Source organism: Lithobates pipiens, unplaced genomic scaffold (assembly GCF_037356315.1).
Source record: "Lithobates pipiens isolate NorthernLeopardFrog02 unplaced genomic scaffold, aLitPip1_a1.2 Scaffold_8, whole genome shotgun sequence".
Lineage (NCBI taxonomy): Eukaryota > Metazoa > Chordata > Amphibia > Anura > Ranidae > Lithobates > Lithobates pipiens.
Genome location: NW_027507903.1, coordinates 414123894 through 414146673, shown reverse-complemented (window position 1 = coordinate 414146673; position 22780 = coordinate 414123894). Strand labels below are relative to the sequence as shown.

General features: G+C 38.6%; 2 pseudogenes; both read right to left on the bottom strand.

The window, feature by feature from the left end:
• Window positions 1-6004: 6004 nt before the first annotated feature.
• LOC143964439 (protocadherin gamma-B1 pseudogene) lies at window positions 6005-7421 on the bottom strand (annotated as a pseudogene).
• A 7929-nt stretch (window positions 7422-15350) lies between these two features.
• On the bottom strand, window positions 15351-17786 carry LOC143962190 (protocadherin gamma-B1 pseudogene; annotated as a pseudogene).
• Window positions 17787-22780: the final 4994 nt, after the last annotated feature.

Below are 22780 nucleotides of genomic sequence, written 5' to 3'. Positions count from 1 at the left end.
TTTTTGAGTGCACAGAAATCCAGAACATGGCTGTGCCTAATCTTGCAGATTTGCAGTGTGTGAGTGACAAAAATACCAGTGGATCTCCAATTCTGTATTCTTCTCCTTATTGGTCAAACAGCGGCGCTCTGAGGTGAAACTAAGGAACTGCGGCTATAAATATTTCTATTTAGAGAACTGTGTTTTAAATGCATTTGTATATATTTTTCAATGTATGCTTTTGTTATGTCATCAGTGAATTATGATTGTGGCAAATAAGATGAAGACAAACTAAAAAACAAATGTACCAAATGACCACTGCATAGTTATTTAAAAGTGTTTAAAATACAGTTAATTGGTTTGTCTATCTTCTCTATCATGGCAATTTACCAATACTGAGACCTTTTCAAACAACATGTTTTTAAAGTGGGTCTATCATTAAGGGTCTATTCACATCTGATCATGGGCGAATTCTGCCTGCATTTTTAAATTGCTCCTACACACCGGACCCATTTGTGATGCCATTACGTCTTAATGGCACCCCAATCACGCTGCGACTTTGCCGTGATTGTCGATCAAAAAGGAACATGAACTTCTTTTGGATGACAGTGGTGCACACTGTGATTTGCCACGTGACAATCGTGGCAAAATCACAGCACAATCGGGGTGCCATTTGAAATCAGCTGTTAATCGAGCCTAAAATGTACTCTTTATGTGGCTTAACCACTTCCTCCCCATGCCTATTCTGGCATCTGGCATTTCACTCCTGCATGTAAAAATCTGATTTTTTTTTGCTTAAAAAATAATTACTAAATAAAGTCATGAATTACTAACTCCCAAACATTATATATCTTTTGAAGCAGAGTCCCAAGAGAAAATGATGGGTGTTGCACTTTTTTATGTCACACTGTATTTGCGCAGCGATTTTTCAAACACAATTTTTGGGGAAAAAATATATTTTAATGAATTTCAATGCACAAGTACACAATATAATTCTCAATTATTTGGTAAAAAATAAAAGACAATGTTACATAATGTAAATAGATACCTAACAGATCACTCTTCAAAATGATTTCTTAGACCATAGAGATGGGAATGTTTTGGTCCTTGATCTTCTCTATGGTAAGCTGGTAAGCTGGTGGAAATGCCGGCTTCAGTCTTGGGCTCCCTGGTGGAATGGGAGAGCATGGGAAGATGGCAGAATGTGGTAAGGGACACCTTTCACTGCCTGGTAAAGCCATCGTCCTGGTATAATCACTTCAACCTGGTGACATACAGGCATGTTGCAGAGGCTAAAGTGGTTAAGAGGCTTGCGTTAGTCTCAGCAAATCCCATTAGTAAAAACTTGTACTAGTACTTACTTGCTCTAAACAGGATAAAAATATATGCTGCTTTCAAGCTCCCTGGCACTTTGAAGCTGTGGCCTAAAGCCTCAGTGGTCTAGATCACTTGGTATCTATCAAGAGCATTGTGCCAGTTTCACTTTATTAGAGAATTCAGTCTATTATTTTTCAATCAGACAGACCCTGTATCATAGTATGATAGATTTGCAGATAAGAAGATCTGAAAGGAAAAAAATGGAGCTGGAGAACTAAGAAGACAGCAGATCCTACATATATATTAATCATATAATAACATATATCATGCTTAGAAACAAGTACTTTAAAACATAGACACACATAGATTATTTACATTACATGATTCTATAATTCAAGTCAATCATGTAAGTCAAGAAGTTAAGTCCAAAATAAAATTGAGCCTTTAGAATAAAAGAACAAATTAGCCTTAATAACCAGTTAAAGTTGATGTTTACATATGCGGTATCAGCAAGTGATCCTTCTGTGTTTTTTAACCAGTTGAATTGGTGATTATGTTTCTATTCTCCTTATTATATATGTATGAAGACTTTTTGAATTTTTAGAGAGTCATACAATGCACATACATTGTATAATTCTGCATTGAACGGATGAAGCTCTGTGGAAAAGGATTAAACTTGCTTTTAAAATAAATGACTCCCATGATTTAGTTGATGACATAAAACACATGTATGGGTCAATACGAAATTGCCAAATATTGATTCAAGTGCCAAATTGGCCCAAAATAAATAATAGGGTATGCTGGGTATTTACATTGAATTCCTTTTCTCTTTCCTTGTGATGCTTATACAAATCCAGTGTGTTAATATAAAATGTATGGGGTGCTTATATGATATACAGTAAACAGTACAAGGCAGAGCATTTTTGAGGAACTCTACTCAAAAATCACCTTTAATTTTATATAACACACATTTATGCCCCCTCTTCTTGTTTGCAGTAGTTCCTGCAGGAAGTGTTCTATATGAAAAGTTAAGAATAACTTCCCACAATTGTAATGAAAAAAAGGGAAGGGGTTAACACTAGGGGGCGATCAAAGGGTTAATTGTGTTCTCTAGTGTGTGTTCTAACTGAAGGGGGGAGGGACTGTGTAAGGGAGATGACAGATCGCTGTTCATACTCTGTATGAACAGACGATCTTTCTTTTCTCCCCTCAGAACCGCTAAGTGTTTACACACACAGATCCCAGTTCTCCATGTGTCAGCCGCGATCACCTGGTGGTGATCATGACCTCTGGGCACTCACATCAGATCTGGGGGTGAGCAGGGGGAGCGTTTGTCCCCCTAGTGGTAACAAGGCGAATCGACGTTACATAACATCGCTTCACCCAGCCATGCCATTCTGCCGCAGTACAACTGCGGCGGCTGGTCGGCAAGTGGTTAACCTTTCAATTTATCCTTTGTTCGGCAGAAAATTTCCAAACTTGTCCTTTGTTTTTTGGGCTCAAAAATGTCCCAATGATTATCGATTTTGTGCCCATTAACTGGCCGAAAAATTAACGAACTGTCTAAATGACCGAATTTCGGATGATTTTTCGTATAGTGTATGGCCAGCATAAGTCAATATGCCTAGATTAAATTTTCTGCAATGTGAACCATTTTCACTCCAAACCTTCATACAATCAATTGCCTGTTGCTAGTGCATACATTAAAATTGCCGTATCAGTTATGAACAATATTTGTAAAATTAGCACAGCAGGTCAAATGCATATATCTACATTATATGTCAGCATAATTGGGAAAATGATATTAATGAAGAATAAATACAAATAAAAGTGAAAAATAAGTAGAGAGATAGGGGAAGATTTACTAGAACAGGTGCAAACAGAATCTGGAGCAGCTGTCCATATTAACCAATCAGCTTCTAACTGCAGCATGTTCAATTAATCTTTGACAATAAAACCTGGAAGATGATTGGTTACTATGCACAGCTGCACCAGATTCTGTGTGCACCAGTTTCAGTAAATCTCCCCCACAAGGTTTGCATTCATGAATAATGTCAATGATGACAAGAACCTTTACCCTAATCTGTGTGTGACCATTAGGAGACAATTATGAGTTTCTCATACATAGTTACATAGTTAGTAAGGTTGAATAAAGACGTCAGTCCATCCAGTTCAACCTGAGTGAGTGTCTACAATTGTCCCTATCCCTGTACATTGCACACTCACATTGGTCCCTACCCTCAAGGAGCCCACAATCTAAGATCCCCATTCGTATACTAGGGCCAATTTTAGACAGAAGCCAATTAACCTAACTGCATGTCTTTGGAGTGTGGGAGGAAACCGGAGTACCCGGAGGAAACCCACGCAGGCACAGGGAGAACATGCAAACTCCAGGCAGGTAGCGTCATGGTTGGGATTTGAACCAGTGACCCTTCTTACTGCTAGGCGAGAGTGCTAACCACTACACCACTGTGCCACCCATACATGTTGGGATACTTTCAGAAATCCCCTTTTTTTCCTCAGAGGTGCAAACCACAAGTTGCTTATTATACTTTATTTTACAAGTACATATGGTCACAGTTAACTAATCCAGGCCTACTCATGTCATCCTGATATTGTGGATCATTCCTTAACCCCCCTAGCGGTAATCCCGAGTCTGGCTCGGGTTAGGAATTTACTGATAGAAGCGGTAACCCATATAATAATACATGCACATTATTTTGCAGGTTAAAAAAAATTGCATTTATTTATTTTTTTTACACTGGAGTCTGCAAAGAAATTCACTCATGACCAGTGGCTCATGAGTGCAATGTCAGGCACAGGCACCTACAGACACTCCTGACAGCACTCTGCCCAAATTGTTGTATGGGCAGACAGTTACAAAGCTGCAGCTAGTCTCAATGAACTAAGAGGACATTCATCAGTGTCCTCACAGTTCATTGAGAACTACGCAGTGTCTGCCATGGTGAGGGCCAGAACTTGTAGTTTACTCATTTACAGATCTCTGTGAAAGAACGATGCAGCTGTATGGGCAAACCCACTGTTTTTAAAATGTGACAGAGGGTGTGGGGAGAGGAACTTCTGCCTGCTGTCATAGGGAAAGGGGTGTATGGAGGAGGATGCTGAACATGTTACATGTTACACCCTAAATACAGGTGTAACATGTTCAGAAAGTACACTTATTATTTAAAACAGTTTTTTTTAAAAACCCCTTATAAGCAGAACTAGGAAGGCAAAGGGAACGCAGAATGGTTTTCAAAGTAAATATAAGTCAGATAAATGCAATTTAAACTTCCTATATTGATCAGAAAACATCACTGGGAGGCTATTTTATTAATCTTTTAAACATAAATTACTGTGTGAAATGAAAAATATTGCCTTGCTGTACAACAATAAGGCAACACATATTATTTATATTAAAAGCTAATTATTATTAATATAGATCATGAATAAAAAGTAAATATGCTTATCTTCAGTATCACCACTTATCATTATATCAACCATATTATACTTCTATGTTATGGATCCTATCCTAAACATTATCAATACTATACAAAAGTATAAATGTTCCATATTTTCATGTTACTTACCTCACTACTAGGTGGCAACGCCTGTTGTAAGTTGTCACTTCTGAGTCCAGAATCATCAGCATCAATAAGATTATCTACATGGACGGTTTGCATGGATGTCATGTAGGTGAAGTCATCCGTTGGGTCCAGAGCCACACACACATTGTATGAGTAGGGAAGAGGTAATGTTCCTTCACTATACATGGAGAGTATTCTAGGATCAGCTGGAGGATACAGACTAGCACTTAGAGAGCCAAGGTTTGGTGAATGCTTTGCTTCTCTGCATTTTGATATAATGACCAATATTACAGTAATAATAAATAAAAAGGAAATCAGTGCTAATGCAATAACTAAATAGAACTGCAAAATGGTTTGAGGATCTTGATTGATATGATTGCTGACTTTAGGGACCACTTGCTGAAAGCTATCTGTAACAACAATGCTTAAAGTGACTGTAGTTGAGAGAGAGGGGATCCCATTGTCCTTCACCATCACCACAACCTTATGATTTAACAGATCCTTTTCATGAAAGACACGTGATGTCTTGATTTCCCCAGTGTGATCATCAATAATAAAATGTGATGTCTCTGACACATGAATTAAATGATAAGAGAGCCAAGAGTTATGTCCAAAATCTGCATCCACTGCAACAACTTTCGCTATGAGAGAACCTGGTTTAGAAGAAAAAGGAACCATCTCAAAGATGGGTAATCCACCGATCTCTGGAGATGGGTACAACATTTTTGGTGCATTATCATTCTGATCTACTATATGTATAATTAGTGTTGTACTGCTGTACAGAGATGGGGATCCACTGTCTCTGGCAGTTATCTCTATTATCAGCTCATTGAATTGCTCATAATCAAATGATTTCTGAGCATAGAGAACTCCCGTTTCCATGTTAATAGATAAGAAGGAAGGCACAAGCTGAACCTCTGAACTGTTGCCTAAAATTGAATAAAAAATCTTGGCATTGTCTCCACTGTCCGGATCAGAAGCTTGTATTCTGTAGATCAAGGCTCCTGGTAAATTGTTCTCTGGCACATAAGCAATGTAAGTAGATTTCATAAAAACTGGTGGATTGTCATTAATATCTGATATATCCAGTTTGATGGTTCTTCTGCTGGAAAGTGAGCTAAAATTGTAATATTATAAGATGCCTGCTGTTCTCTGTCCAGAGGAGATCTTGTAGCTATTCTGTAATAATTGTCAGATGACACAATCAAATCAAAAGGTACTGTTTCGATAATTTCATTTGCATTGTCATTGACATCAATGACTTCTATCAATGAGTAACAAAACCCCCTCCATCCTTTGCTTGTACAGAGAGTTCATAGCTTCTTGTTGTTTCAAAGTCTAAAGTTTTCTTTATCTTATTTTCACCATTACTGGGATGAATGTTAAACATGCCTGTGTGATGAATATTACCAGATGTTTTGCTAAATGTATATGTAACCTGTCCATTGATACCTTCATCTTTATCAGTTGCATTTACAGTAATTATTGTGGTATTGATTGGAATACTTTCAATCACACTGGTTTTATAAAGTTGCTGAGTACATACTGGAACATTGTCATTAGCATCAGTGACAATTATCTTTATTACAGCTGTCCCATACCTCACAGGATGTCCTCCATCTAATGCTGTTAAAATTAATTTATGCTCTTTGAGTGTCTCTCGATCTAAAGGTTTTTCTAACACAAGTTCAGAAAATTTGCTTCCATCTGGACTGATACTTTCGGTTAGTGTAAAATGCTGATTATCACTGAGCTTGTATGTGTTTATTGAATTAGCACCAGTATCAGGGTCTTCTGCATTCTGCAATGTAAATCTTGTTCCAGGTAGAGTTGATTCAATGATTTCCAAAGAAAATGTATCAGGAGTAAATCTGGGGGAATTATCATTTATATCCTGAATTTCAGTTCTGACCTTAACAATGTTAAAAGGATATTCAACCACAGCATCAAAGGTTAGGAAGCAGGTAGCTTTTGCCCCACACAGTGTTTCTCTGTCTATTCGGTCTTTCACATATAGATTTCCATTGTCTAAATTCACATAAAAATGTTTCTCTGCAATACGTGATACAATTCTTAGTTTTCTAGATGTGAGCTGCTTAATATCTAATCCAATATCATCTGCAATATTTGCTATAACAGAGTCTTTTCTAATTTCTTCTACAATGGAATAATAAATCTGACCAGAGACTGAATGATATAGCCATGAGAATAAGAAGGAAAATAATACTTGCCATCTGATTCCTTTGTATATCTGTATGTGTAGTTCCATTCTCATCATTTGTTATCTAGAACAAAATGTCCAGTCTGATGGACTATAAAGTTAATTTGCTTAATTCAGCCACAAAAACAACAGCAAATATTCTATATTTTGGTGTGCACAGAAAATCCAGAAAATGGCTGTGCCTCTTCTTGCAGATTAGCAGTATGTGTGAGTGATGAATATACCAGTGGATCTCCTGCTCTGTATTCTTCTCCTTATTGGTCAAACAGCGGCGCTCTGAGGTGAAACTAAGGAACTGCATCTATAAATATATCCATTGTTTTAAATGCATTTATATACATTTTGAACTGTATGTATTTGTTATGCCATCAGTAAATTATGATCATGACAAATAAGATGATAACATGTAAACAACTAATAAACCAAATGACCATTGCATAGCAATGTAAAAACTTTTAAAATACAGTTAATTTTTTTTTTTCTGTTTTGACAATTTAAAAAAATACTAAGACCTTTAAAAAAATGTTTATTAAGTGAATCTATTATTAAAATTTACTCTTCACGTTGCTTAAAAGGACTCCTGTTAGCTTCAGCAAATCACATAAAAAAGAGTTCTTTACCAATGAGTATTATAAGACATTTAAAACAATTCTCACCCCCCTCCCATCTGCAACAAGATTTTATGGCAGCAATCTGACACTTCTTACCCACCAGAGATGCTAGCATCATATGTAGTGATCCTACCAAAACTGGGTAAAAAACCCAATGGCCCAGAAAACTTCCACCCAATATCACTACTCAACGTGGACATTAAAGTGTATGCTAAACTGATTGCTCGACATATCCTTCACACATTCCGACAACAAAATCCATGGGATTTTTTCCGACAGATGTTGGCTCAAGCTTGTCTTGCATACACACGGTCACACAACATTGTTGGAAATTCTGAATGTCAATAACGCTGTGACGTACAAAATGTACGACAGCACTAGAAAGAGGAAGTTCAATAGCCAGTGTGCCACCCTTTGGGCTCTTTCTGCTAATCTTGTGTTAGTAGAAGTTTGGTGAGAGATGATTTTCACTTTTCAGCCTTGTGCTTTTCCGATCGTTACTGCTCTTCAGTTTGTGCTTGTGGGTTCGTGTTTATATTACTTGTTTGATTTTCAGTGCGTTCTTGTCATGCTCGTTTCTAATTTTAAGCTCCGGTCTTTCTGTTTTTCAGTGCTTTCTGTTAGTTTGTTCTGATCAGCCGACCATTTTGAAGCCATGGGGACCCTCACCCTGGACCAGAGGGTTTCTAACTACTGGCTGGCCAGAGCCAGAAGAGTGGTGGATAACGCTTTTGGGATAATGGCCAGCCAGTTCCGCCTATTCCTTGCGCCAATCAACATGGCGGAATATAAACGTACCATACCATATAATCCTTACATGCTGCATTCTACACAACTTTTTAAGGAGAAATTCTATGAACTATATGGCCTCAGTTGGGCCTGAGGCCGGACATCAAGAAGAAACCCTGACGGTGCTTGAAGCTGGCCATCCTGACTTGCCCCCCCAAAGCGCCCGCAAAGTAAGACAGAAGTATGTTGAGTACTTTGTGGGTAGGGGGGCAATTGATATGCCAGAAACTGTTTAAGAAACATTTCATCAAAAAATTTTTTTACTTAAACTGAAAGAAAATTCCCTTTGATTTACTGCATGGGTTTCTTTTAGCTTTCTCCTAGGTTCTCCAATTGGCTTTTCTTTTTGGCCATTTTCTTCAATAGTGCAAACATAATTTATTTGATGCATGAAGTGACAATCTCTTCTTCAGCAAAATATTATGCTGTGGGTCTGCTAAACACACACCTTGTTTTTGTTGTTAATGTAATTCATTACTGAGAAAAATATTCATCATTTTCAGCATGAATTTTGGGGAGTCATGTAAATGGCGTGATTGTGGCAAATTATAAAGCACTGTGGGAGTTATTTACTAAAGGAAAATTCACTTTACACTCCAAGTGCACTGCAAAAGTGCACATGAAATTGCACTGAACTGCACTTGTAGTGCAAAGTGGATTTGCCTTTATAAAATAACCCCCATTTCAGTGTAAACACCAACTTAGTCCAAAAAATTATATTGAGCATTGAAAGAAGAAGCCACATATTGTTGAGCAGAAAACTTTTTACTCTGTGCACATTCACATGTGCGTTAGAAAAAGGTTTTTGAAAAAAACAACATATTTTAGTAAGAACATTTTTTTTTGGACAGTACAAATAGTGTTTTTTGTGTTAAAACAGGCATGTTTAAAACCATAAAACAATACACAACTCAGGGACTTCCAAAGATCAACTTTGACAAAGTGAAGGCAATATCAGACATTAGTATGTCCAAACTGTGTTGATATTGCCTTCATCAGATGAGGTGATGTCACCCCTGTGAAAGCCAAATTTTGAAGATGCACACAAATTGACAGTCAACATGGGGATTTCCCTCCTGATCCCATGCCTAATATCAACATGTGGTAGCTCCCATCATGAGGGATCAAGTGATGTGTTTTGGGGGTGCAACCCCTTCCTCTCGGCTACCATAGTTGCAAGGAAGGAGTTGCACCCCCAAAAAGCGTACATTGATATCCCGTGATGGCAGATAGCACGTGTTGACACACTGTGTGCATCTTCAAAATTTGACTTTCAAAATTTTGGTGAAAAGTTAGAAAAAGAGAAACAATTTTAGAAATGTTGGTGTGTTTTCGATTTGATTTAGATTCATGAATTTCACAAAATCCTTAATTTTAGATTTAGAGGTACATGGAGAAAGTCCCAAACATCTGTGTGCCAATTGCCCTACTCATAGATGGATGACGGTATTCCATATATATTACATTATTGACATTATTATTGCATTACACTGGCAACTACAGACAACTTAGTAGAGGCCAACTACAAACTTCTTAAAGTGAATGTATGACAGGATGTGAAACATCTATCCCAAGTGGAAATGCCCTGGTTGGGAAGGATGGCATCCTTTAAAATGCAAATATTACTCAAAATACTTTTCATATTCTGGACCTTGCCAATCTCTGTACCTTCCTAACATCTCTTGAGTCTAAGATCTATACTGTGCACCTTCCTTTGGAGCATTAAGTAAGCTACATGTGCACACCATCATCTCATCAAACACAGGAAGATGGGTGGTATTGATCTCCCAAGCAAGATACAAAGGTATTCCCACACTACCAAAGGAAGGGGAAAGGGGAGGAACACTAGTTGCTGCAAGCACTGAAATGGTCAATCCACAACCAAAGTCAGTGAAACAAAATAAAATCAGTAGACGGTGCTGCGTTCTGAGTGATAAAAACAAACGATGTATAAGCAATGTAAAGTGCTTATAAACATAATGAAATCCAAAATGTTAACTCAAAATGAAATAAGTAGTGCAAAAGGTATATATAGGTGTATATATATATATATATATATATATATATATATATATATATATATATATATATACACACACAGTGGATATATAAAGTCTACACACCCCTGGTAAAATGTCAGGTTTCTGTTAGGTAAAAAAATGAGACAAAAATAAATAATTTCAGAACTTTTTCTACCTTTAATCTGACCTATAAACTGTACAACTCAGTTAAACAACAAACTGAAATCTTTTAGGGGGGGGGGGAAGTAAAAATAAAAAAAATAAAATAATATGGTTGCATAAGTGTGCACACCCTTAAACTAATACTTTGTTGAAGTACCTTTTCATTTTATTACAGCACTCTTTTTGGGTATGTGTCTATCAACATGGCACATCTTGACTTGGCAATATTTGCCCACTCTTCTTTGCAAAAAGCACTCCAAATCTGTGAGGTTGTGAGGGCCTCTCCTGTGCACAGCTCTCTTCAAGTGGATTCAGGGCTGGGCCATTCCAAAACTTTAATCTTCTTCTGGTGAAGCCAGTCCTTTGTGGATTTGGATGTATGCTTTTGGTCGTTGTCATTCTGAAAGATGAAGTTCTTCTTCTTGTTCAGCTTTCTAGCAGAAGCCTGAAGGTTTTGTGCCAATATTGACTTGTATTTGGAGCTGTTCATAATTACCTGTAGCTTGACTAAGACCCCTGTTCCAGCTGAAGAAAAAGCCCCAAAGCATGATGCTGCCACCACTATGCTTCACGGTGGGTACGATGTTCTTTGGTGATATGCAGTGTGGTTTTTGCACAAAACATATCTTTTGGAATTATGGCCAAAAAGTTAAACCTTGGTTTCATCAGACCATAACATATTTTCCCACATGCTTTTGGGAGATGTCAGATGTGTTTTTTCAAAATTTACTGGCGATTAGATGTTTATCTTCTTAAGAAAATTCTTCCATCTTGCCAATTTATCCCAGAGCCCAGACATATGAAGAATATGGGAGATTGTTTTCACATGTACTACACAGCCAGTATTTGCCAGATATTCCTGCAGCTCCTTTAATGTTGCTGTAGCACCCTCCCTAACCAGTTCTTCTTGTCTTTTCATACATTTTGGAGGGACGTCCAGTTCTTGTCCAGTCCCTGTTGTGCCTTATTTTCTCCACTTGATGATGACTGTCTTCACTGTGTTTCATGGTACATCGAATGCCTTGGAAATTGTTTTGTACCCTCCTCCTGACTGATACCTTTTAACAATGAGATCCCTCTGATGCTTTGGAAGGGATATGGAAGCTCTCTACAGACCTTGGCTTTTGCTGTAGGATGCGACTAGGAAAATGCCAAGAAATACCTACTATAAAAACTGAACTTTATTTGGGGTTAATCAGAGGCATTTTAATTGATGACAGGTGTGTATTGACTCCTATTTAAAAATAGTTCTAGTCCTAAAAGATTTCAGTTTGTTTTTCAATTGAGTTGTAAGGTTTACAGGTCACATTAAAGGTGTAAAAAGTTCTGAAATTATTTATCTTTGTCTCATTTTTTTACAACACAGAAACCTGACATTTTTACAGGGGTGTGTAGACTTTTTATATCCACTGTATATATATATATATATATATATATATATATATATATATATTGCTTAGAAACAAGTTCTTTAAAACATAGACACATATTGAAGTGTTACTAAACCACAACAGTAAAATCAGTCTGTATTTGCAGTAAAGCATGCCTGTCATACTCACTGTGGAAACTTAGGGGTTCATCTTCTGCATTGTGTAAAAAGGCTGTTTGATCCTATTTTCTCTGATCCTCCCCTTCTTTTCCTGTTCACAATCCATCTCCTGATAGCACAGAGTCGCAGAGACACTCTGCACATGCTCAGTTTGGTGTGTAATAGTTTTTTTTGGGAGAGTGCATGTGATTAGCACAGGGCCAATCAGCACTGTCCAGACAGAGGGTCAGGTACAGCCTCATAGGATAGTCAGAGGAGAATAAAAACCACTGCTCAGCTGAACACTGAAATAAGTCTTAGGACTGCTATATACTGTTGATGAGAAAAGATATTTAGAAGTTTATATTTTCTAAAATAATTGCTATTCCGTGTTCTGTGTACTATGGGAGACCAGATATAGGGAAAGTGGGGTCTTGGGTTTAGTAACACTTTAACAAGTGTATTCACATTAAGTATGTCCAGTCAGTTAAGTAAGACAAAAAGTAAACCCAAAATAAAATGGAACCTTTACAAGAAAAGAACAAATTAGCCTTAATATCCAACGAATGTAGAATAATGTATATATATTATTTTCCTACAAAGTACTGTAGCAGTTTCAAACATGTTTTAAAATTTCAGTTTACATCTCTGGTGTCAACAAGTTATCCTTCTTCCCATACCTTATTGTGTACTACTTTGCCACATATCTAAGCTGCTAGTCATTGATTAATGTGGAATTTGAGTTTTATATGATTCTCTGTTGATGTACTGGAATGGAAAATTCTAATACTTTATTCTCTACTCATTGTAGTTGGTATTTCTTAATAAAACCTTTTCTGATTTAAACAAAAACAAAAAAAAAAAAACAAGTGAATTTCACATGTTTCTATTCTCCTTATTATATGTATGAAGATTTTTTATTTTTTTGAGTTATACAATTACCAAATAATGTATATTTCCACATAGAACAGATGGAGCTCTGTGAAAAAGGTTTGGTGAAAATGAATTTAAAAAATCAATTGCTCCCATGATTTAGTTATCACTGATTACATAAAGACTGTGTAAGCCCTTGTACACACGGTCAGAGATTCTGACGGAATGTGTCCGATCGGACCGTATTGTCGGATAATCCGACTGTGTGTGGTCTCCATCGGACTGTTTCCGTCGGAATATCCAACGGACCAAGTTTTCCAACTTGTCTATAAAAATTTCCGACAACATACTCCGATCGGACATACTCCGATCATGTGTAGCCTACTCCGACAGACAAAGTGCTAGACCAAAGCTATTGGCTACTAGCCTGAACGTAGTCCCGTCGTAACGAAATAACGCCATCACATTATGTACAATCGAATTTTCCGACAACTTTGTCTGACCGTGTGTATGCAACAGTTTTGGACAAAATCCGTCGGACAAAATCCAACGGATTTCGTTGTCAGAATGTCTGACCGTGTTTACAAGGGCTAAGGGTCAAGAGGAATTGCCAAAGACCAATTCGTTTGCCAAACATGTCCCCTGAAAAAAACAAAAAACGGGTATGATGGGTACTTTCATTCTTTTTTTGTGATGCTGCTATACAGTGTGATAATATTTAGTGTATAGGATGCTTGTATGATATACAGTAAACAGCAAAAGATGGGCCCACTATTGAGGAGCTCTAATCAAAAAACACAATTAAAATTATATAACAACACATGATATGTCCCTTGTTCTTTTTCTGCAATAATTCCTGCACTAAGTGTTGCAAGCCCTTAGGCCGGCATCTAGCCAAAGCTCCAAAATGGCATGCTTATCCCTCCAGAACCATGCTTTGGTGGTGTGATTTCCCCTTTGGCAAGCGTATGTATGTGTTGTTTTTTTACATATATCACCCATATTAGAACCTTGGCTGGATGACAGTCCCTTTCTGAGATATCCCTGCTATGCTCCCTCTCTTATGGGTACAAGGCTGTGTTGTCGCCCCCGGTAACTGAATGGATAATATCACACACGTTTTTAACTTCTTGGCTGTTATTGTTTGTATACTGAATACCTTTAAGTGTCTTCGTTTCACCTGCTCCACACCTCTGATTAAAGGATATGATCCTGAAATGCATTGGATGTTTGTGGGGGGCTTCTACTTGATTAACCACTGTTGGGCCATGTTTTTATGCTAACGGGCACTGTACAGCATTGGTCACATATTACATTTTTGCCTATGTATGTTAAAAAAATTGATTGTAGATAAATATTCAATACAAAATACATAGGCAAGGCTGTTAAGCAATTTCCACCAAGCATTAAAGCAGGATCGCACTTAACGTATACACCCATTCTATTAAACCAGAGTTTTACTACCCTCAATCTACTGTAAGTTGCAAAAAATAAGTTAATATGCCTATATTCTATTTTCTGCAATTTGAACCAATTGCAACTACATCTTAGGTCTACTAAACCAAAACTAGTGTAGTGTAACCCATATAAACAATGAAACAATAAAAATATAATAATAGTCAAAATAAGGTTAAAAATTCACCGTAGTGCAACTCTAGGTGACAGTTCATAGAATTGTTAATTCATATTGTCCAGTGACTTCAGTGACCACCACCTCTGGTTGGAATGCCTGCTCACCTCCAGATAATGACCCCACTACAGAGTCACACACGCCTGATATTTATGGCTGTCAGGAAGCCACATTGACCTCCTGTGACCATAAAATAACAAAGGCAAACCATAGTGCCCTGTGTTACAAATATTTAATACAACTCTACACAGGGATTAAAAATACTCACATAAATATGTGAAAAACATGCATATCATCAATTCTCCATGTTGATATAAAATGGAAAATACATCCTGACCGGTAGCACCTCACACCTGTGCGCTTTACGCTCACCGATAAGCTTCTTCAGCAGATCTTCATGAAAAATGTCACTGATGAAATGACCCTTTACCCTCATCTACATGTGGCCATTGGGAGCCAATAATGTGTGTATGATACATGCTGGAATATTCTCAGAAATTCCTTTTTTGGAAAAATATACTTTCTATATCTTTACTTGGCTAACCATTATATATGCCATACCATAATTCCATATGTTATACATCCCATCATAAAAATTATCCAAATTCTAGAAGAGTATAAATGGTTAATGTTTACATGTTACTCACCTCACTACTAGGTGGCAAAGCCTGTTGTAAGCTGCCATTTCGGAGTCCAGAATCATCAGCATCGATAAGATTATCTACAGGAACGGTTTGGTTTGATTTCACGTAGGTGAAGTCATCCGTTGGGTCCAGAGCCACACACACATTATATGAGTAGGGAAGAGGTAATGTTCCATCACTATACATGGAGAGTATTCTGGGATCAACTGGAGGATACAGACTAGCACTTAGAGATCCAAGGTTTGATGAATGATTTCCTTCTCTGCATTTTGATACAATTACCAAAATAACTGTCACAATGAATAAAAAGGAAATCAGTGCCAATGCAATAACTAAATATAATTGCAAACTGGTTTGAGAATCTTCAGTGATATGATTGCTGACTTTAGGAACCACTTGCTGGAAGCTATCTGACACAACAAGGCTTAGCGTGACTGTAGCTGAGAGAGAGGGGATCCCATTGTCTTTCACCATCACCACAATCTTATGATTAACAAGATCCTTTTCTTGAAAGACACGTGATGTCTTGAGTTCCCCAGTGTGTTCATCAATAATAAAGTGTGATGTCTCTGACACATGAATGAAATGATAAGAGAGCCAAGAGTTATGTCCAGAATCTGCATCCACTGCAACAACTTTTGCAATTAAAGAACCTGGTTCAGAAGAAAAGGGAACCATCTCAAAGATGGGTAATCCACTGATTTCTGGAGATGGGTACAATATTTTTGGTACATTATCATTCTGATCTACTACATGTATAATTAGTGTTGTACTGCTGTTTAGAGAAGGGGATCCACTGTCTCTGGCAGTTATCTCTATTATCAACTCCTTGAACTGCTCATAATCAAATGATTTCTGAGCATAGAGAACTCCCGTTTCCATGTTAATAGATAAGAAGGAAGGTACAGGCTGAACTTCTGAACTGTTGCCTGAAATGGAATAAAGTATCTTAGCATTGTCTCCACTGTCTGGATCAGATGCTTGTATTCTGTAGATCAAGGCTCCTGGTAAATTGTTCTCCGGCACATAAGCAGTATAAGTAGATTTAAAAAAAACTGGTGGATTGTCATTAATATCTGATACATCCAGTTTGATGGTTCTTCTGCTGGAAAGTGGAGGAGATCCTCCATCAGTAGCTAAAATTGTAATATTATAAGATGCCTGCTGTTCTCTGTCCAGAGGAGATCTTGTAGCTATTCTGTAATAATTGTCAGATGACACAATCAAATCAAAAGGTACTGTTTCGATAATTTGACAGTCAACCACTCCATTTTCTCCAGAATCCTGATCATGAATTTCAATTAGAGCTATCATAGTGCCAACTTCAGAATCCTCAGGTATGGGAGTAGACAATGAGCTAATTAATATCTCAGGAGCATTGTCATTGACATCAATTACTTCTATTAATACTTTGCAATGAGTAACAAAACCCCCTCCATCCTTTGCTTGTACAGAGAGTTCAAAGTTTCTTGCTGTTTCAAAGTCTAAAGTATTCTTTATCTTAATTTCGCCATTACTAGGATAAATATTAAATACGCCTGTGTGATGAATATTACCAGATGTTTTACTAAATGAATATGTAATCTGTCCATTGATACCTTCATCTTTATCAGTTGCATTCACAGTAATTATAGTGGTATTGATTGGAATATTTTCAATCACACTGGTTTTATAAAGTTGCTGAGTACATACTGGAACATTGTCATTAGCATCAGTGACAATTATCTTTATTACAGCTGTCCCAGACCTCACAGGATGTCCTCCATCTAATGCTGTTAAAATCAATTCATGCTCTTTAAGTGTCTCTCGATCTAAAGGTTTTTCTAACACAAGTCCAGGAAGTTTGCTCCCATCTGGACTAATACTTTCGGTTAGTGTAAAATGCTGATTATCACTGAGCTTGTATGTGTCTATTGAATTAGCACCAGTATCAGGGTCTTCTGCATTCTGCAATGTTAATCTTGTTCCAGGTAGAGCTGATTCATTGATCTCCAAAGAAAATGTATCAGGAGTAAATCTGGGGGAATTATCATTTATATCCTGAATTTCAATTCTGACCTTAACAATGTTAAAAGGATATTCAACCACAGCATCAAAGGTTAGAACGCAGGTAGTTTCTGGCCCACACAGTGTCTCTCTGTCTATCCTGTCTTTCACATGAAGATTTCCATTGTCTAAATTCACATAAAAATATTTCTCTGCAACACGTGATACAATTCTCAGTTTTCTAGTTGTGAGCTGCTTAATATCTAATCCAAGATTATCTGCAATATTTGCTATAATAGAGTCTTTTCTCATTTCTTCTACAATGGAATAATGAATCTGACCAGAGACTGAATGATACAGCCAGGAGAAAAAGAAGTAAAATAGTACTTGCCATCTAATTCCTTTGTTTATCTGTGTGTGAAGCTTCCACTCATCCATTCTCAGCATCCAAAATAAAATATCCAATCCAGTTGGCTATATACTTCACTTCCTTAATCCATCCACCAAGGCAAAAGTAAATATTCTGTATTTTGGTGTGCACAGAAAATCCAGAAAATGGTTGTGCCTCTTCTTGCAGATTTGCAGTGTGTGAGTAATGAACATGCCAATGGATCTCAAGGTTCTGTATTCTTCTCCTTATTGGTCAAACAGTGGCGCTCTGAGGTGAAACTAAGGAACTGCAGCAATAAACATTTTCATTTAAATAATTTTTTTTAAATGCAGTTGTACAAATTTTTGCTCTTGATCTCTAGATAGAAATTGATTTAGGCTGCCTAGTCTGTAGATTATGATTAAAAGCAGTTGTTTTTAGTTTAGAGCAAACAAAATCATTTTTTCCCTAATGTGGTTAACACATGCCCTTTTAATCTATGAAAAAGAGTGCATTTTGAATATCGACTTTAAAATGTCATTGTTTGAAAAGGGTCTCAGTGTTGTTAACAATGATCAAAATAGACAAACCGTTGTTTTAATTTTATTTTCAAAGTATTTTAAAAGCCTTTAAATAATTATGAATATAAAAAATGTAGCACGAAAAAATATTATTAAATTGTTGCACAAACAAATTTCTTCCAGATTGAACTTCAGTAGGACTTGCATGTGCATCAAATGAATATCCATTAAACTTTGATCACCCATCAGAGTGAAGATTCACCAGAATTAATGGCTGCTTGAATTACAGGCAGCAAAATCACAGTAATATGTAGGGTTCCCCCCTTAAAATTGCTCTTGCCTCTTTCCAGCTCTTCTGGGCATTTGGCTCCAACTCATGGATATCAGATTGCGGTATAGACAAAGCTCACACACCAGAGAAAAAAACAAAACAAGAGGGAGACTATATTGTAGGATTTAAATCACTTGCAAGTTCATTAAATACACACACTGTGAACTTAAATATACCACAAAGAAAATATATATCTGTGAACTCTTCCACTGTGATCAGAAGATAAGCTGCTGGCTAATGACATGCAGCATAACACTCCAGTTAAAATATGTGATGTCACCTTTAAGGCAACTCCAGCTGCTTCACCTTCCCAGGCTGCCGATTGGCTGATGAGCAGCTGAGGGCTCAGGGAGGTTCAGGGAAATGCAAGCCATGTCATATTCCTGTTGTGGGAGCATTATTTGTATAGCTACCTGACACCATTTGGCCCTGGCTGTAATTTAAGCAGCCATTCTGGTTTTGGCTCTAAAGGGTGATTGAAGTTTTATGGATATTCATTTGATGCACATATAAAGACAAATGAAAAGACTTATTAAAGTTGAAGTTTGTTTGCACAACAATTTAATAATACTTTTTGGCACTACATTTTTCACATTTGTTTGTTTTTTTAGCTGCCTAAACATTCAAATTCTCTAGCGCTGACTTTCATTACTTTATTGTTTAAATGAATATGCCATGATTTTTTATATTCTCGAATCTGCAGATCTCAGCAACTAGAGAGCTAGAGAACATTACATTCTGCAACACAATTACTTAAAAGCAACACATGTGATTCACTAGTTTGTTACTGTACATGTCTACAGTACATATTGTTTGCCCATGGTATAACAAAGAGATACAGTACACTATATGGTATATTTATTTAAATACTTTTTCCATAAAATTAAAACTTTGGTTAATATATCTGAACAATTAATAACACCACTGAGATCTTTTCAAACAAAGACATTTTAAAGTTGCTCCACTATTAAAGTTAACTCTTCAAGCGGATTAAGAGGGCAGCATCAGCAGATCACATTACTAAAAAAGTTTTTGTTTGATCTAAACAGAAAAAAAAACAGCTTTCAAACTTCCTGGCACTTTCTAGTCATGATCTACAGACTAAAAAGCCTAGTATCTAGCTATCTCTTGATTGTGGCTGTTAGAGAATGTAATCTATTTTTTTCAAGAGGATTAGCAAAGCAAAGCTTGGAGTAGGGAGCAGAGCAATTATATATATATATATATATATATATATATATATATATATATATATATATATATATTTATGGTTTAGAGCCCTATGGCCGATACAGATAAGGATGACATACAGGGTTAACATAAACTTACCACTTGAAATGGACCTGAAAGTGTGCCTTGGTCTAACGTATGGTATACCAAAATAAGGGGGCATACCCTAGATAAGAAATGAGAAATTAAATTAAATGAATATGAAATGAAGTGAAATGAGTACTCTTGTGAGGAGTATGAATATCTTGAGAAATGCCCTAAAAAGGGGATGGGAGGGTGGGTATCAGGCACAGGAACCGACAAGGAACACAGCCGAACGGGCTGGTTAAATACCCCTCCGGGCTCCTCCCATAAATTCAGGCCACCATACTGGCCTTCTTATTTATGGTTTAGAGCTCTATGGCTGATACGGATAAGGATGGCATACAGGGTTAACATAAACTTACCACTTGAAATGGACCTGAAAGTGTGCCTTGGTCTAACGTACGGTATACCAAAATAAGGGGGCAAAAACATTCAGGTAGGGATAGCTCTTTACTGGCTTAAGTTTAGTCACTGTGTAAGTTTGGCAAAGGCCTGGGCTATCTCCACTTGCGGATTGGGAATGTAGCGGGCGAAGCAGGCGGACTTCCACCTGCCTAGCTTTTTGATAACGTGGTCTGGGACCCCTTGGCAGGAAGTTGGTGAGGCTGCCCCGATACGGAATGAGTGTCCGGAGTACTGAGTAGGGTTGAGATGAAGGTTACGAAGAAGTATTCTCATGTGTTCCATAAACCGAGTGGTGTTCAGGGGCTTGGTATGAAATGGTAGAAGTGGACTAGAGTCCGGTTGCTCAGGCAGTAATGACAATAGCCAACTGAGTGTAGTGACTGGACATCAGTTGTTATTGGTTTTATAGAAATGGACATCTGTACCTGAGCCTACTTGCTGGGTTTTAGAGACCGCTAAATGTAGAATGAAATGGTCTTCGCAGCGGACCAGGTGGCGTTTGCATAGCATGCGGCCTGCAGGGCTGTTACAGGTGAACTCTCCAGGTCGTAAGAACCCGTAGAAGGCCAGACACATGGCCGCTTGCAAGACCATACTAGGGAGAAGACCGAACGGTTATGTAGCCAGGATATCTGACATACTCCTAAAGATATCTCCCATAATGGGCAGGTGTTTGGCGCTGACCACTGGTTGGAGCTTCTAAACACCACTTAGGATGGCCCGTACAGCATGAAACGTAAGCAATGAGGGTTTCGTAGGGTCCTGGAGTGACAAGAAATGTTGGACACCGGCTAGGTACAGCCGGATGGTATTGTGGAATAGCGCAAGGTCAGTATGGCAGTAAGAGATAAAGGCCAGGACCTGTTTGACACAGGATGTCTCTCTGCCGTGACGTGACATGAATTTGTTGAAGGCCCTCCAGGCCATCTGGTAGGCCTTGAGGGTGTTGAGTGAGAGAGAGGAATTGATGAGCTGGGTTGCTGATTGAAGATGTGGAGCTAGTCCAGGGTCGCTGAGACCAGGCCGGGATAGCGGCTGACATCGACTCGGCTCCGGGCATCTGTTCAAAAAATGAAACTAAATTAAAACGGGAGAGGGCATCTGCTGCAAGATTGCGCTTGCCCGGGACAAACGAACAATAGATGTTGAATTGGAACTATAACGACAGCTGAACCAGTTTACGCAGGGAGGACATAACTGCAAGGGACTTGGACCTGCCTTTGTTTTTTAATCTCTGCTGTGGAAAGGCAGAGGTGTGCTGCTGCCACTATAGGGTACAGCTCAAAAAGGGAAGATGTGTTGTGAAACTGGGTATAGCTAGTATCTGAGGTGGCCAGGGAGCTGCAAACCAAAGACGGCCAAAAATTGCAGCGAAGCCTGTGGAAGCAGCTGCGCCTGTAACTACCTGGGGTGACGGGGAAGACACGGTGGGAATGAATAATGATATACCATTCCAGGATGAAAGAAACTCCTCCCACATAGAGAGGTCTGCTATCGATGCAGAGTCGAGACTGAGGACCTGCTCAGGATCCTGCGTATGGGATAGGAACACCAGCAGGCGGGACACGAAGGAGCAACCCTGGGGGATGATACGCATGGCGAAGTTGAGCATCCCAAGAAGGGATTGCAGCTGTTTGTTGGTGCATCCTCTGGAGTGGGTGAAGTCTCGCAGAACCGCCCTGATGCGGGCCAATTTATCTGGGGGAGGCTGGCCTGCATGGTGCAGGTGTCCAGGTTAACCCCGTGGAAGGTGATGGACTGAGCTGGACCGTCAACTTTGTGTTCCGCAATAGGGACATTAAGATTCCTGAACACCACCCTCAACTTATCGAGGTCCCTGGGGGGTGAGCCAGGCGGCTCTATCAAAAGGAAGTCATCCAGGTAATGGGTGACCTCTTGGCACTGGGCTTTGTGTAGGAGGATCCATGTAAGCGATTGCACGAAAGTGTCGAAGAGCCAGGGGCTGCTTTTAGACCCGAAGGTCAGCTGGTGGCAAAATAATATGCCTCCCTCCATTTGATGCCATGCCAGCACCAAAGAGACGGGTGGATGGGAAGGAGCTTAAAGGCATCTGAGATATTGGCCTTGGAGAGCCAAGTGCCAGCGCCCGTTTTGAGTATAGCCTGGATGGCCATGTCCACAGAGGCGTACTTGAGAGAAAACTCTTCGGAGGGGATAAGTGAATTCAGACTGGGGATGGTAGATGAATAAGGCGCTGACAAATCGTACACCAGACGTAATTTATTGGAGAACTTGCCCTTGACAAGCCCAATAGGGATGACTCTCCATGTGTTGAAGGGGGGCTGGGTGTATCATGAAATCCCAATCTAACTCCACTTGCAGGAGCTGGTCTATGGCCTGTTTGTCGGTGGCCGCTGACTGAAGGTTCCGGCACTCATGGGTCATGTGAGGCAGTGAAATGAGACCAGTGTGGAAGCCCTCCGTAAAACCTTGAATGAGGTAGGTGGCCAGGGAGGGAGTGGGGTGTGTG